Raw genomic sequence first — 16778 nt, forward strand, 5'->3', positions numbered from 1 at the left:
GAGGTTCATGATTGGTTTATGGGGAGGAATCAGGGTGTGATAGATCAGGCTGTTTAAGTCTTTGTTCAGGTGCCTGTGAGTCATGTGACCTTGAGGAAGTCACTTAGCCTCCCTGATCCTCAGTTTACTCATCTGTCAAATGGGAATACTGTTCAACCTCATGTTTATCAGAAGTATACAATGAACTGACGTATGGTGAAATGCTTAGTAGATATCAAGCCCTTAACAAATGTTAGTGACTTAGCAACTGACAATAGTTGCACACTTCAAGCAAGGGAACCCAAGGAAAGTCAAAGGAAAGTACCTTCCTGGTCCCCGGTCATGAAAAAGTAGGGAAATAAAATGTCCACACTTGGGTGGATTTTAGAGAGTTTAAAGATGAATCTTGGATTACAAACAGCCCGCTAACAGTTACTATGAGTTTCTAGTTGAGTTACTATCCCTATTACACATTTTTAGTACAAGGAAAATGGAATTACCCCCATTAAGCTTCTTGCCACTGTGTTAAGAAGTCAAGAGGTTACTCAACCAATGCAATAAATAATTGTCTCGCTTTCTCTAAAAGACTGAAAGCCTAACCTCTGAAAGGCTGGGAAACACAGCAAAGCCTTACCCTGTCCTATGCCCAGATTCATGCCCTCTCCTTTATACTATACTGCCTGGCATTTCAATACCAGCTATGATAACTCTTCTGAAAGTGACTGATATACCACTGATATCTAATACTTCCCATGTATGTATAAAGTGCCAGCCACTTTCCTACATTGAATATATAATTCCTACAGTAAACCTGTGAGTTAAGTGCTATTGTTGTTATCCTCATAACGCAAATGTGGAAACTGAGACCCAAGAAATGAAGCAACTTGCTCCAAGTCAAATGAGTGGTAAGCATCAGGGCTCTGATTCAAATCCAGCCGGCAAGATATATCCCTTGTACTCTAAACCATTACGAAAGATGGATGTGCCACCAAAGACAGCCATGATTCTAAACACGTGTGCCTCTCACAACATTCTTCCCTGGGAAGGAAAGCCAAGAATTACACACTTTATCAGGAAAACAAAGTGATTTGTCCAAGATCACACAAGACTAGAACTTAAATCAGGTCTTTGTTGATACTGTGATGGGAGCCTACCAGACCATGCACTGAACTAGGTCCTTGACATCTCAGAACCACCATCAAATAAGTGTCACTGTCTTCTTTTCATAGATAAGAAAACTGGAACCAAGAGTTATGTCATTTATCTGAGGCCACATAACCAGTGAACCGGCCCTTCCACATTAGAACTCATGTTTTTCTATGCTCTTTCCAAGCACCCCAGATTATTCCCTTGAGTCTCAGTCTCATCCTCTCCTCTATTCTATAATTTCTTTCTTTCATCTCCTCTGCCTAAATTCCCTTTTACAAGATTTTATTTTACATCTGGAGTTTGCACAGATGTTTTCAAGATAAAACAAAGAATTTCAAGGAACAAAGGTCTTTTCTATGATATTTCCCTTTACCAGATTAAATAAATCTATTTTTGTTCATTATAAATTATTACACTTTCATTCAGAGAAAAAGGCTTCCACAGAGCTTGAAATGCTTACAGAGAACCAAGAACTTAAGTTAGGTATTTTCTAGCTCAAAGTGGTGGAATGCAAATGTTCTAAGTATTTTCACTAAGGTAGAAGAAACTGGAGAAATTATCCTCAATTTGGAAGAAGAGAGCAGAGATTGTTTAATATCTGGTAACTTTTTATACTCCTACTATACAGGAATAGAATATTTCTGATTCAAACCTACCTCTGAGATTACCTATCCCAATGTTAATTTTATTTTTTTAGTCTTGTTTACTCAGAAAAATATTTGAAGAAACATGTCATAAAAAGACGGATGAACTGAAACACTTAAATACGAACCACGGCAAGGAAGAAAAGAAATCATTCTGAGAGAAGATACCCGGGGAAAGAGAGATCTAAGAGAACAGAGGTCTTCTCAAGGACACACTTGCAAAGTCCTCCCCATGGTGACTCAGCTCTTAGGAATTTATAAAAACTTAACTTCCTGGGACCTGGAAACTAATGCTTGCTTCCATATTTGTCAAAGCCCATGGTTCTGTAAAAGCTGGAGCCTACTTCTCCAGCTTGATTCAAACTCACCAGTAAGAAAGGTACCCGTGAGTCAGAACTTTTGACTGGAGATAAAAAGGAGAGGACTGAGCCCGTCGGGGAGCATGGCCATTTCAGACTATAGCCTGCTGTTGCTCCACCTACTGAAATAAAGCTCTCCCTCTTTTAAACACAGTGTGTGGGTGTTCTTTCCATTGGGCCTTGCCTTCCTGCAACAATTCCATTAGAAAAATAAAAGGAGGTCAGACACAGTAACTCGCATCTGTAATGGTAGCACTCTGGGAGGCTGAGGCAGGTGGATTGCTTAAAGCTCATGAGTTCGAGACCAGCCTGAGCAAGAGCAAGACCCCTCCATGTCTCCTAAAAGTAGAAAAAACTAGTCCCAGCTACTTAGGAGGCTGAGACAGGAGGATCACTTGAATCCAGGAGTTTGAGGTTGCTCTGAGCTATGATGCCATAGTGACAAAGTGAGACTCTATCTCAAAAACAGAACAGAAAAGGAAAGAAAAAAAAAGAAGAAGAAAAAGCAAAAAGAAAAGAACTTCATGATTGTACTTGGGTATCAGTTCCATTCATGGCTTCTTGGAACTGAAGACTTGGAATTTTACACATGGCAAAAGTGTAAAATTTTATTTGCATATTATTTAACTCATATTATATTATATTAATAGCTAACAGCTCTTTGAAAGCTTGAGGTAGTGCGTAGCACAAAGCAAGTCGCTCAATTAAGTGCTTCTTCCTGCTTCCTCCTGAAGAGCCTTTTTTTTCTTTCATACAAATTCCAGTTTGGAAGGTAACATCCCATTCTAAAACAACATGGCTTTGAAATTAGTTTATACTGGGAGTTGTCCCTGGACACAATTCTTCCCTTACTACATAACTCCTATTCTGCAGGGAAAAATTGATAAAATTAGTGATATATCTTTTTATAACCTTAAATTTGTCAAAAGACTAGAGTAAAAATGAGAAAGAAAAGAAAAAGATGACAAGGGGGAGAAGAAACAAAATGCATTATTTGCTTTTTTTAGGATATAAATATTTAGACTTTATTTTATATTTTAGAAGGAAAAAGGAAGTGAGTGAGAAGAGAGTGGGGAAAGAAAGAGAAGAAGCAGGTAGCAAAGAGCAGGGAGATAGCAAAACCTCCTCAAGACAGACAGAATGGGCTGGGCGCCTGTGGCTCAAGCGGCTAAGGCGCCAGCCACGTACACCTGAGCTGGCGGGTTCAAATCCAGCCTGGACCCGCCAAACAACAATGATGGCTGCAACAAAAAAAAATAGCCAGGCATTGTGGTGGGTGCCTGTAGTCTCAGCTACTTGGGAGGCAGAGGCAGGAGACTCACTTGAGCCCAGGAGTTGGAGGTTGCTGTGAGCTGTGATGCCACAGCACTCTACCCAGGGTGACAGCTTGAGGCTCTGTCTCATTAAAAAAAAAAGAAAGAAAGAAAGATAGAATGCCCTTTGCACCGTTTCTTATTAGTCACTATAAAGCTTTGTTTGAATATAAATATACATGCTCGCTTCAGCAGCACATATACTAAAATTGGAAGGATACAGAGAAGATTAGCATGGCCCCTGCGCAAGGATGACACGCAAATTCGTGAAGCGTTCCATATTTTTTTACGTGGATGGAGCCGGAAAACATTCTTTTTAGTAAAGTATCTTAAGAATGAAAGAAAAAGTATCCAATGTACACAGCCCTATTTTGAAACTAATTTATAGCTTTCATAGGAATGTTATAACCTAATTATAGCCTTAGAATATGGGGAGGGGAAGGGAGAGGGAAGGGGAGGAGGGTGGATGGGTAGAGGGAGGGTGATTATTTGGGTCACCTCTATGGTTTATCTTACAAGGGTACAAGTGAATCTTTCTAAAAGCAGAGTATGAATGTCTTAATAACTAAGAAAATGACATGAAGGCTATGTTAACCAGTTTGATGAAAATATTTCAAATTGCATATGAAAACATCACACTGTACCCCATGATTCATTAATGTACACAGGTATCATTTAATAAAAAAAAAGAATATAAATATATGTTATTCTAGGTACTTATAATTAGTAGTATTTCTCCTTTAAGGGAGTATAAAGTTCAAAATACTGTATAGCCCTTAGGGCATTAAGGAAAACAAAAGATTACCTAAGTTATAGAGAATTTTATTTGAACTTCATTTAGATGTAAAGATTGTTTCTTATTCGTATTCAAACTCAAGTGATAAAATTCCTTGGAGAGTACTTATAATAGTTTGAAATCAAAGCACCTTCTTCATTTTAAAAACATTTTATTCAATCCCTAATGAAGCAAAAAACTTACAATTCACCCTCCTAGAAACAGTTTTTACTTTTAAGGCCCAGTCAAGAGGTGAAGCCTTCACGGCCCTTCCCACTCTTTGCATTTCTTTCACTGTTTCTAAAACAATATCAAAACCGAAAGAATAAGATCAGTGAGTTCTCAAATCACAATTTAATTACTCAGTTTTCCCCAGTCCGCAACCTTAAAGTATTTTATTTCAACCAATATCCAGATAATTAGCTGATATTGAAGCTATAAACCAACACTGGGATTGTTGTTATTATTATTTGAGGAATTCTATGATTTAGGAATGTTTGTCAAACTTATTTTTCTATTGTCTCTACAGATAATAAAATTAACTCAACAATAATCCCACAAACCAAAGATAATTACTCTTTAACATTCTAGCATATCCTTTTCTCTACTAGAATGACACTTTTCTATACACGTTATATTTATTTTTTTACATAACTATCCTACAATTTTCTATGGTAATTCCTAACCTAATATACTATTACAAGCCTTTCCTATCTACTTTATTATAATTCAACCACATGGTTTATAATAGTTACATGGTATTTTTATTCTAAGACTACATTATAATTTATTTCAGCAGTTAGCTATTGTTAAACATTTAAATTACATACAATATTTCATTACTAGAAACAGGGTAGGCTTCCCTGGTCAAAATACGAAAATGTGCTCTGAAGTATACCCCAAAAATCAAAATAAAAAACCGTTTTAATACATAGTCAAATGCAAAACGAATTAGGGAAATTCCCAGGTGCCAGAAACAAAGAGGAAACTGAAAGTCTAAAGTAGAAGATGAAACCTTTCCCCAGGGACAGTTGAGTTCACGAACTCATCCTGGAAGTGCTACGGGCCTCAGTGTGGAATATCACTATGGTCACCTTCAAAGTCCTCCCCTTGGGAAGCTGTGCCCTGACGCCAGTGCCTCGTCCCTCCTTCAGAGCAATTTTGGAATTCTTTTTTGGGAATAGCTATCAGACCTGTCATTGTATTACCCTTGATACCTGAATGTCATCAAAAAGTCTTCCCTTAAATTTTTCCTTTATTTTCAGGCAAAGGAAAATGTCACCGGAGCCAGATCAGGTGAGTAGGGAGGGTTCTCTGATACATTTGTTTGTTTACAGGCTAAAACTCCCTCACAGACAGTGCCGTGTGAGCTGGGACATGGTTGTGATGCAAAACCATGAGTTGGTGGTGGAAAGTTCTAGTCATTTTCATGTAACTTTTTCACACAGCCTTTTCAGCACTTCCAAATAGTCGATTTGGGTAACTGTTCATCTAGTTAGTGTAAATTCATAATGAATAATCTCTCTGATATCAAAAAAGGTTAGCACAACGTTTTGACTCTTAATTTGGACTGATAGACCTAGTCGTGGAGCCCCGGCTGCCTTCCATTGTGCACTGGGATGCTTTGTTTCAGGGCTGTATTGGCACAACCAAGCTCCATCACGCGTGATAACACAGCCCAAAACATCATCAGGCCTTTCCAAAGGGTCCTGGAAAATGTTGACTCTCCTTTGCTTTTGTTCCTCTGTGAACTCCTTCCACTCCTCCTTCCACTCCTTTTTGCACACACTTTTCCCAAGCTAAGATTTTCAGTTAAGATTTTCCTATTTCTCTATCAATATTTACTTGGTTTACTGTGCTTCTCACAGTCAGTCAACAATTTTGATGCACAATTTGACAAGTTTTTGCAATGTTTTTGTCAGTTCTGCTCATTTCTGGCCACACTGACCTCCCTTCCTCAGTGACACTTTTTCTCCCCTCAGAAAAACATTTAATCCATTAGAACGCTGCCATTTTCTTCATGGCATTATCCCTACCAACATGGACTAACATTTCCTGGGTTTTAACTTCCACTCTTGCTAAGTTTAACAAGAACTTTGATGGTTGTTCATTGCTTTAAATCAAGCCCCAACATCCTCATGATGGCACACAAAAACACACAACAATGAGAGCCACTCAGAAAGATACCACCACACATTGACACAAACACAACTGTGAGACACTGATACACCAAGGTTTTGAACCCTTGCCAAGTTCTGTGGACAGTGCTGCCATTGTTAAGCCCACAGTGGCAAGTCTGCACACTTAATTGTCAAACATCATAGGCCATAGGGTTGGTGGCGGAGATTTAATAGATGTTGTAGGAAAGAGAAGTCATACCCATGAGTCATAACTGAACTTTTCCCAAAACAAGGAACCATAAAATGCTGTATGTGTTACACTACAAGCTCTGCCTGCCAGCCTGGGGAAAAAACCACAAGAAGCTACCACTTGCACATAGGGATGAGGTCGAAAAAGAATCACCTGTAAGAAAGACCTGGACCTGTAAGAAAGACACCCTTGTCTGTGACTCCTGGATGTGAGGGTCATGTTCCCTGAGTATGGAAATCTCAACATGGGGAATGAATAAACAAGCATGTCCAAACAAGTAAAATTAAAAAGTACTTGGCAGAGGTAAATACAGAATTATTCTATAGGAATGATCCTACACAATTATCACAGTTTAAGACACTGGGACTTCTCTGGTAAACAATGCCTACTAAAAAATGATTCTCAGTAAAAAATTATAAGCCCTACATAGAAATGAACCACAAGGAAAGAGAGTTAGTAGATGGAACTATGAGATCATTTGAATCCCAACAATTGAAGATGGGACAGCAGTCTAAAAGAAACGTGTAATAAATATAAAAATAAGTCTCAAATGATCAAAGACTGAGAGAAAAAAGAAAGCCTGTCTCAATAACAGAAAATTAGGTAAATATGTGTTTTTGTTAGAAAAACTCAAGAAATAAATATAATCAATGCAATTTTTTTAATTCTTGATGTTCAGTTTAAAAGTCAGTAGGTGAAACTGAACAAAGTGGTGTCTGCTCAAGTTCAAGGAATAGGGGGCATGACTGCCATGACAAACGGGTTACATATAGGTAGGACTGATGTAATTTATAAAAGTATTGAGGGTATATATCTATAGTATATAGATATGTAGATCCAGGCTCCTCATTGTTAGAGAAAGGAGTTGCAAATATGAAAAGACAACAAATAAAATGGATTGGAAAGGAAGATATCAGCAGAACAAATAGGTGTCCATATAGACAAATCTGGAAATAAATGTATAAGTATGTATACATGTTTATGTCAATGTAAATAGATGATGATAATGAAGATAGATAGATAGATAGATCATAGATAGATAGATGACTTGGAACAAGAGAAAGAGAGTAAGAAACTTCCAAACTCATAGAAGAAAAAGTGAATAATAACAAAAATGTGACCCATCTTCTAGAAAGCTGAATGGGAGAATAAAGGCGTGGAATCTGAATAAGTGTGATTAAAAATTTAAGAGCTAGCAATATAATAATAAACATGCTTTGATATAAACCTCTTCACATACGTAGATAATCATATGTACACACACATACACATATAAATACATATATATAATTCTGTCCTTAGATTTTATAGAGATGGAATTATTGAGGTAAAATTTATGTGCACAATCTTATGACAGGCACAATAACTTCTCAATTCATCAACAAGTAATCAGAGGTTTTACTTAACTATATTTTTTTAAAAATGAAAACATGAAACCATCTTTTTTGGGAGATTTTGTATAATTGATGCTATTATAGGAAAGCAAACAGACAGCTTTTGGAATAGGAGAAGATATTTGCATGCTATGAATCTGACAAAGGCGTGACAAGTAGAATCTACAGAGAACTCAAATTAAACAATAAGAAAACTACAAACAGCCCCCTGTGTGAGGGGGCAAGAGACTTAAACAGAAAATTCTCCAAAGATGACAAACACATGAAAAAAAAAATGCTCATTGTTTTTAATCATCAGAGAAATTAAAATCAAAAAAAAAAAATCAAAACCACTCTAAGATATCAGCTAACCGCAGCAACATGAGCCCACCTCACAAAGTCCCAAACACCAGATGCTAGAGTGGATGTGGAGAGAAGGAACACGCCCTGCTGGGGGGATTGCAAACTAATACAGTCTTTTTGGAAAGAAGTGTGGAGAATCCTCAAAGATCTAAAAGTAGATCTTCCATTTGACCCTGCAACCCCATTACTAGGTATCTACCCAGAAAAGCAAAAATCATCTTACCACAAAGACATTTGCACTAGAATGTTTATTGTGGCTCAACGCATAATTGCCAAGTCATGGAAGCAACCTAAGTCCCATCAACCCATGAATGGATCAACACACTGTGGTGTATGTGTACCATGGAATACTATTCCGTCATTACGATGTGCACATAGGGAGGGTGTATAACAGGCCCTTGGTGAGGGGCTGTTTGACAACTAGAACTTTACCAATGTAACCTAAAAACGTGCACACTTATAGTAATTTGAAATTAAAAAAAAATTCAACCACCTATCTCTTAAACTTGGCTATCTGCCCACTCGGCCTCACTATCTGTTGGCCTGGCCCCACAACCTGCCAACCTCTTTCTTGCCTTAGGACGTTGGTAAACGCCATTCCTGGGTCTGGACGGGTCTCCCATTTTTCCCACCCTCCATCATAAACACCTCTTTTGGTCTTCCCATAACGCCACCTCCCTAGAGAAGTCACTTCCTGGGAGATCACCTCCCAGGGAACCCACAGCCATTCTCTGTCCTGAACACTTTCAACAACTTTCTCTCCCGAAGCTGAGGAGCGGAGTGTCACCTTCTTATGTTAATTTTTATAGCGCAGGCTTTCTCTTTTGACACACTATATTCAATTTTTTTCTTTCCTAAATCAGGCTGCTAAGTGCTAATAAAACATGCAGTAAGAAGGTAAATGGCCTCTGTATTAGCCTTAAGTACTGCTACCTGGAATATGATTTTTAAAGCTATATTCTCAAATGACACAAACCCCATGGGGCAAATTGTCAATGTCTCGCACACGTAAGAAAGCCTCATTGTGGCTGTCTTATAACTTATGCCAAATCTGTAAATCTGTTTTCTTGTCCTTTAAAACAATTTTTTTTAACTCTTTCTAAAGATTTTTGTGAAGTTAGTGCTGGTGAAGGGAGCCATGCTAAGAGTGCTTGTGACCTCGGCTTAACCACAGCAAAAATGCTTTCTTACAGCACTGATGCACCTCACAGCCACTTCAAAAAATCCGCACTCTTCCTAGAAACAATCATCTAACACTGGCGAAAGCTCTCGCCATTTTAGTAGGAACTGACTTGGACAAAGCAGCAGCCTCTGGAGGTTGGGTGATGCTGGGCCTGAGCTGCTGAGTTACGGACCGCTCTAGACATGCCCGTCGCATTTAAGATGTGCCCAGCGTTTTACAATCGCTTTTCTTAGTCATAGCTCATGGTCTTGGGAAGAAGGCAGCTCCTGTCATGATTGCTTTGCAGTTTGGATGCTGATCCTCAGAAAGGTTAAAGACCGTTTCCAGGGTCACACCGAGTTTTTCTGACAGAGCCTACTTAAGCATTCATCGCAGCAGACACAGGGCTCTGGGGAGAAGGAAACAGGAGGTGAGGGAAAGCCATAAGCTACATGAGAAGGAAATGTCACTGGGGATGGTCTTTCCATGTGCTGCTAAAGACTCCTACGCCACGAAATACCCCAATATGTTCAATTCTTGCTAATATTAAATAATATCCTCGAATTTCTGGGGAACAGCAAGGCTATGAAAGGGACATAGAGTGGGACGGGGATGTAAGGAAGCACATTGACTTTTTCATACCTGCCAAGATTTACTCTTCCTTTGCGATTTATATTATGTTCCTGCTAACGCCATTGCTGATACCTACAGACACTAATGGGGTCCTACCGTGTGTGCTGAAAGCATTAGATATGGTTTAATTTTTCTGTCTAGAGTTGCCAAAAGGATTTTATTGTGAATGGAAACCTTGCTTTTCGGAGTTCAGGTTAAGTATCCCTTATTCAAAATTCTTCAGAGCAAAAGCGTTTCAGATTGTTTCCTCTTTTCTTTTTTAATTTTAGAATGTTTGCATATACATAATGAGCTATCTTTGGGATGGGACTGGAGACCAAATGAAATTAATATACACCCTGAACACATAGCCTGCAGGTAACCTCATATGATATTTTTAATAATATTGGGCATGAAAAAAGCTGTGGCTGCATTTTGACAGAGACCTGTCACATGAGGTCAGGTGTGGAGTTTCCACTTGTGGCATCATGTCAGTGTTCAGAAAGCTGCAGATTTGGGAGCATTTCAAATTTGAGATTGCTGGCTCAGGGGTGTCCCACCTGAGTGCCCTGTGCTCATAAAGGTCACGCAGCTACCCGTTACACCTTGCCCCAAGTTCAGCACTGCTGTGTCCCAGGCCACGTGTCTCCCTCTGGAAATCCTCTGGTGGGCACTCCTGGTACCTGCAAGCATGTGAAAAGCAACATCTACAGGGAGATTATGTGGGGAAAGGCAGGAGTTGGAGGAAACTGTCAGCAGCAAAAGCTACTAATTAACTACAGGGGCTTGGGGTCCAATGCAAAAATGCTCTGAAATCCTAGGATCTGGAGACAGTCAAGGAGAGCAACTCACTGTTGCTCACTAGTCACCAATCCCGGTTTACTTCTCATCCTAAGAACACAAAGGGCAGGCTGGAGACCTGGGTTAGCTCTGGAGGCCTCTGTGCCTCCAGTTCTAAGCTGTTTGTGGTCATGATCGCTTTTTGAATCGGGCTGCCTTCTGCACATGGAGGGGTGCGGTCAATGCTGTTTCTCAGGCAGAAAGTGAAGCAGTCGCGTACAGAGCAGATCTCTATCTTGTCTTCTCTCTGTTTGTTCCAGATGCTTCATGAGCACATTGGCTATAAAAACTTGGCCACTCTGGGGAGTTACTGTTGTCTAAACTGGCGTAGGAAGGAGGCCAGGGCAGGGCGTGGGAGTTCTGCACAGACTTGTACCTACAAGAAATTCCTCTCAGTCCTACTGACCTGTGAGCAGGGGCCAGGCATGGCACTTAAGCACCTGTCTTCAGTAGTAAACCTAAGACTGTTCACTGTAGGGTTTGGGGTTTGGTCTGTTTTCCCTTAGCCCTGTGACCATGACTTTCCTGGCACGTGATAGAGTTCATTGTCTTTCTGCTGAGCTCCCCAATTGGTCCCCACAGAACAGTCTTGGCACCCGAGGCAACACAAAGGCGGACCACAAAGTCCCCAGAATGTGGAAACGCTGGAAGCAAATAATACATTCAGCTGAGCAATCCTCCTGGCAGTGGGAGTGAAAGCCTGATTTGGACCTTAAAAGCTTAGGGGCAACAACAAACAAGCCTTGGCCCGGAAAATCCACCTCCTCTTAGGCAAAACAAGGCAGGTAATGTGAAAATAAGTCTGAGGCATTTGCAAATCTCTCTGATTTTTTGTAAGTAGTCACACTCCCACGCAGGCCACTTTCCTAGGGTCATTCAGTGTGGCATCCCTTGCGTGAGATCCAGAACTCTCTGCATCTTTGACTGCCTCCCAGCACCTGAGGGTCAAGTATCCCACTGAGAGCTGCAGAGAGAAGCCAAGAAGATTTGGAGCTGGTGCGGGTGACTGTTGAGCACAGATGGCCGGTTATCGATGTAATCTGTGTATCTGGGAGGCATGTGCTATAAGGAGGCAGCTGCTGAACCAAATGAATCAAGCCACAGTTTTTAAGAAGAGAAAAAGAGTGTAGACTGGAAAAGGATTGAAATTTTGCTTTTGGGCAGCTGTGCAGAACTACAATAGATGCTTAAAATTAGGATCGCCTGCACTGATGGAGGGTTTTCCCAAAGCGCCACCCTATAGAGGGTCAGAGTGATAATCCGTGGGAGGGGGGTTATTTTGCAAGGTCAGTTTTAACCTTGTTTTCCTGGCATGTTGAATAAGTTCTGTTATCACTGCGGCTCTGAGTTTTGGAATCGATTGCAGGTTCAGATTTAAAAGAATAAGACATTAACCTATTATTTTCCTATGGAAGGAGAACAGGGAATGCTTTTTTCCCACTGATGATCACTTACATGTGTTACTTAATCTGTAAGGCTGGATAAATCCCAGATTTCCCATCTATCTGTGGTGTAACCAATAACATTAGTGAAAATGAGCCACATTACTTTGTTCTGGCTACGTGCACAGCACTGAATTCTAATTGTGTTTCTCCATCTAGGCCCCAGAATAGAAACTGCCAAGATCAATTTATTTTGATAAATCAACTGTTTCTGATGGCTATCTACACTGAACTGCAGCTGCTGTGCTTTTTTTTTTCCTAACAAAATGATTATGAAGTAGATACGCTCCAACTATTGCTCACATTGTTTTAATGAACTAATGAATTGCTCTGGGAAGCCTGTTAGGAAGACTTTTGATCAATTATTGTGTACAAATTGTTTAGAAGGAAATATATCATAATTAGGCTAACAAATCTGCTATGATGAACAGATTCCTTGGAGATGGGGGGGGCAGGCACAAAGAAGTACTTTGAATTTTTCTGTTTATTGGTTTTTGTATGTTATAACACAGTGAATAAACTAACATTGGCTCACAGTTGCTCTTTGTCTAGAGTTTAATGGAGGAAAAAATACTTTTTCATCTCCTTTAAAAATTTCTAGAAGTGTGGGAAAGATAAGCATATGGTCAGCAGGCAATACTACTGAGAGCATTCACCTAGATCAAAATGAGGAAATGCATTTCAGCTGTCACCACCAGGTCATTCGAACCCCTCCTCAATCGCATTTAGTTGCCAAGAAGAATCCTCACCAGATCAAAATGATTGGAATGAGGCCCAAGACAGCTGTGGCCTAGATAAAGAAAACCAAATGATTTTCAATCTCCTGGATACCAAGAAATAGGATATGTCATTGACGGCCAGTTAGCAATCTTGTTCTACACGTCAGTCCTGCTTATCTGAATGTGACACTTTCTGGATAGCCGGTGGACTATCACTGCTTGTTACAGTTTAAAAAGAAAAGGATCTCATTTCCTCCAAAGACTTCTAGAGCCAAGTTTAGATCTCAAGCACCAAGTGATACAGTCAAAGAAGTCTAAAAGAGTCCATTAAAAAAAAAAAAAAATCAATTACCTGAATGTTCAAAAACTGAGTAAACCTACCATCCTAGCACACTGGGAGGCCAAGGCAGGTGGATTCCTTGAACTCATGAGTTTGAGACCAGCCTGAGCAAGAGTGAGATTCCTGTCTCTACTAAAAATAGAAAAATTAGCCAGGCACTGTGATAGGCCCCGGTAGTCTCAGCTACTTCGGAGGCTGAAGCAAGAATGATTGCTTGAGTCCAGGAGTTTGAGGTCACTATGAGCTATGACCCCAGGGCACTCTATCCAGGGTGAAGACAGAGTGAGACTCGATCTCAAAAAAAAAAAAAAAGGAAAAAGAAAAACTGAGGAGAAATTGGCATATAAACATATTCTAGACTAGAGATCACAAAACTATACACAGAATGTGACTCTAGGTTTATTAAAATTTGACCTTACATATTATATGAAAGGGGGAGAAATGACCACATGAGAGAAAGTTTTTAGGCAAACCTCTCACAAGAAGTTTCGAGCATTGAAAATAAATTAGTTGCTGTGATCATTGTGTTAAAAAGACTTTCTTAGTGTTTCGCTCTATAAGGTGAAACTTAATGAATTAAACATTGTGTGGGTTTGATGAGTATTGCATGATCGAAGATGTTTAGACTTTCTGCACAAATAGAAGAGCATCTCTGGGACTCAGCAGTAGAACATTCTCAGGAAGAGTGTAAACCATCTTCCCCTGCTCCATAAAGGAAGCCAAAGGAATCCCTTTCAAGGAACTCTGTTTTTCCCGGCTAGAGAGTGATCTTGTTCTTATCAAAGAGGCTTTCCCTAAGGCATTTTCAAGCCTTCTAGAGTCAGTTTTTTGTTCCTTTAAGTTCTTATCCCTCTGCATATTGAAGTTTCTCTCTCTCTAAAATAAAGATAATAATATCATGTATGAGATAATTTGAAAAAATACGATGTCTTTGGAAGACCAATGTGAACAGTCAATTCACTAGTGACTGAGCAGTGTTCCCAACTTTTCCCATGTCACGAAACCCATGACATTTGTGTTTGTACAGACTAGGCGATTGAGGGCAGGGCCTCACATCTTGTCCCTGTGAGGACAGAGAGCGTAAGTACCTCAGACACCCTACAAGCCATACCTGTGGGAAAAGTTGCTTTCCACCAGAGGCTGCTAACCTTTTTTAGCGTGTGAGCTTATGAACTCCTTCTCAGAATATTTCTAAATGAATACAATAAAATTCATAGGACTGGAAAGGAAACAGAGTATGTTTAAATCCAGAGAGCAAATATTTAAAAACAAAGATATGATACATGTCTAAATGCCCACCAACCCAGGAATGGTTCAATAAGCTGTGGAATATGTATGCCGTGGAATACTAGTCAGCCATTAAAATAGAGGGAGACTTTACGTCTTCTGTACTAACCTGAATGGAGGTGGAACACATTCTTCTTAGTAGAGCATCGCAAGAATGAAGAAGCAAGAATCCCATGTACTCAATTCTAATATGAAGGCAGTCGATGAGCTAATATAAGGGGTGGGGTAGGGAAATGAGGGGGTGGGGAGAGAAGAGGAGGGAGGGGGAGGGGGTTCACAGTGTATGGCATAGCTCTTAGGGGTGGGACACAAGTATAAGAGGGACTTGATTAACAAATGTCATCAGTGTAAACTAATTCTTTGCACCCTCAATGAATCCAAAAATAAATAGAATAAAATCTAAAGATCCAAAAACACAAAGTATAAATCAAAAAAAATATGATACATGTCTAATAATAGGTATATGTGGTTCTTTATTAAAGCATCAAATACGGTTGGTGTCAATTTCAAAGTATTTATGAGTATACGTAACATTTCAAGATATTTGCAACCATTATGTTGTGATATAAAGATATTTATATTAGAGATATAGTTATTTCTGTTAGAGATAAATGTCGCAACCACCCACCAAGTAACTCAGTAGTTCCTCAGATGAGTTATGATATTGGTGACTGTTGTAAGAAGTATGATGTTTAATCCTCTATAGATAAAGTCAGGGGTGTTGCTCTTACTACAGAGGCTTGTAGCTCATATTCATAGTTGAAGGAGATTCCAAATTTAGAGAAAAAAGAAGGATGTACTTTTTTCAAATCACTACTTACAGACCCCCTGAATATTCTCCACGGATCTCAGGTTTACAAAGCCACTTAGGGAGAAGACAGCTGCAGGAAAAGTCTTCTCTATGGCATTCTATTTTTCCCTGTCCCCAGACTTCTGAATCACACCTAATCACTTTGCTTTTTCCTGCAGTTTTCTCTCTTTCTTCTCTCAGTGTCTGCCTTTCATTCCTGCCTCCTTTCCTCCTCCCATTCTCTTCCCCCCACTTCATTTCCTTCCTCCTCCTTTTCTAATTCACTTCTCCATATGTTCAGCACATGAGCAGGACCCACAGGGCAGGCCTTTGAATGGGTCTGCCCACGGCCAACAGTGAAAGTTTGGGCAACGAGGAAATGCACTGAAAAATACAGCCGAAGTATGGAAGGGAGTCAGCGGCTCCAGAGTACGACTTTTTTTTTTTCTACTAACCAAGATACTTTAGTAAGCAAAGATTAACACAAAAATAAACCATTTCCTCACACAAAAACACTGAAAATATCTAATTGTCTCATTAAAGAGTAAATCATATATGCTCAGTAAGGTGGTAAGCATGTAAAATTATTAATAATGCATGCTAAATTTTCTATTAAAAGTAGCAGTAGATACCAAATAAAATTTTATCTCAGGACTCCCAGATATTAAAAGAGAATTCTGCTCCCTGACCTCATCTCCCACACGCCAACCTTCCACTACTTTCTGCCTGACGGGCGTCCCTGGACTTGAATAGGCCCATGCCTGGATCTCTATCCTCTCCCAGCATAAGCCTTTTTTGTCATAAGCAAAAGAATGAAAGCAGCTTCCACAGGTGAGAATGAAAGGACACGATTATCTGCTAACCTTAGTAAGGTAAAATTACCTGCTATCCAAAGCAGAATATTTTCAGACATAATTTTTAATCCTTTAAATATCAAGTTCTTCCTACAGATCAGCAGTCCTCAATCTGTGGGTTGCAACCCCTTATTTAACAATGAAAATACATTGCAGCATTAAGAAGACTGACAACCACTGCTACAGGTGAATGTTCCATTTGTTAATCCCATATATTAATAGAAGTGAATATTAACAAAACTCTAGAAATAGTTCAAGCATTTAAAATTGTTATTCACATAGCTCAAATACACACAACCATACACTGACACTCAAAAATGTAATACTTTATATGCTTACTTACCACCCTCCTCTTCAAATACTATAATAGATCCAACTTGTATGATTATGCTGGTAGAGGAGGCTGA

General features: G+C 39.5%; 1 non-coding gene across 1 annotated transcript; it reads left to right on the forward strand.

Moving 5' to 3' along the window:
• The first annotated feature begins 3623 nt into the window (after positions 1-3623).
• Positions 3624-3730, forward strand: LOC111725167. The gene has a single exon (XR_002773297.1). It is a non-coding gene; the product is annotated as a U6 spliceosomal RNA (small nuclear RNA).
• The last annotated feature ends 13048 nt before the right edge of the window (positions 3731-16778 follow it).

Source organism: Otolemur garnettii, unplaced genomic scaffold (assembly GCF_000181295.1).
Source record: "Otolemur garnettii isolate 467f Iridium unplaced genomic scaffold, OtoGar3 scaffold00032, whole genome shotgun sequence".
NCBI lineage: Eukaryota > Metazoa > Chordata > Mammalia > Primates > Galagidae > Otolemur > Otolemur garnettii.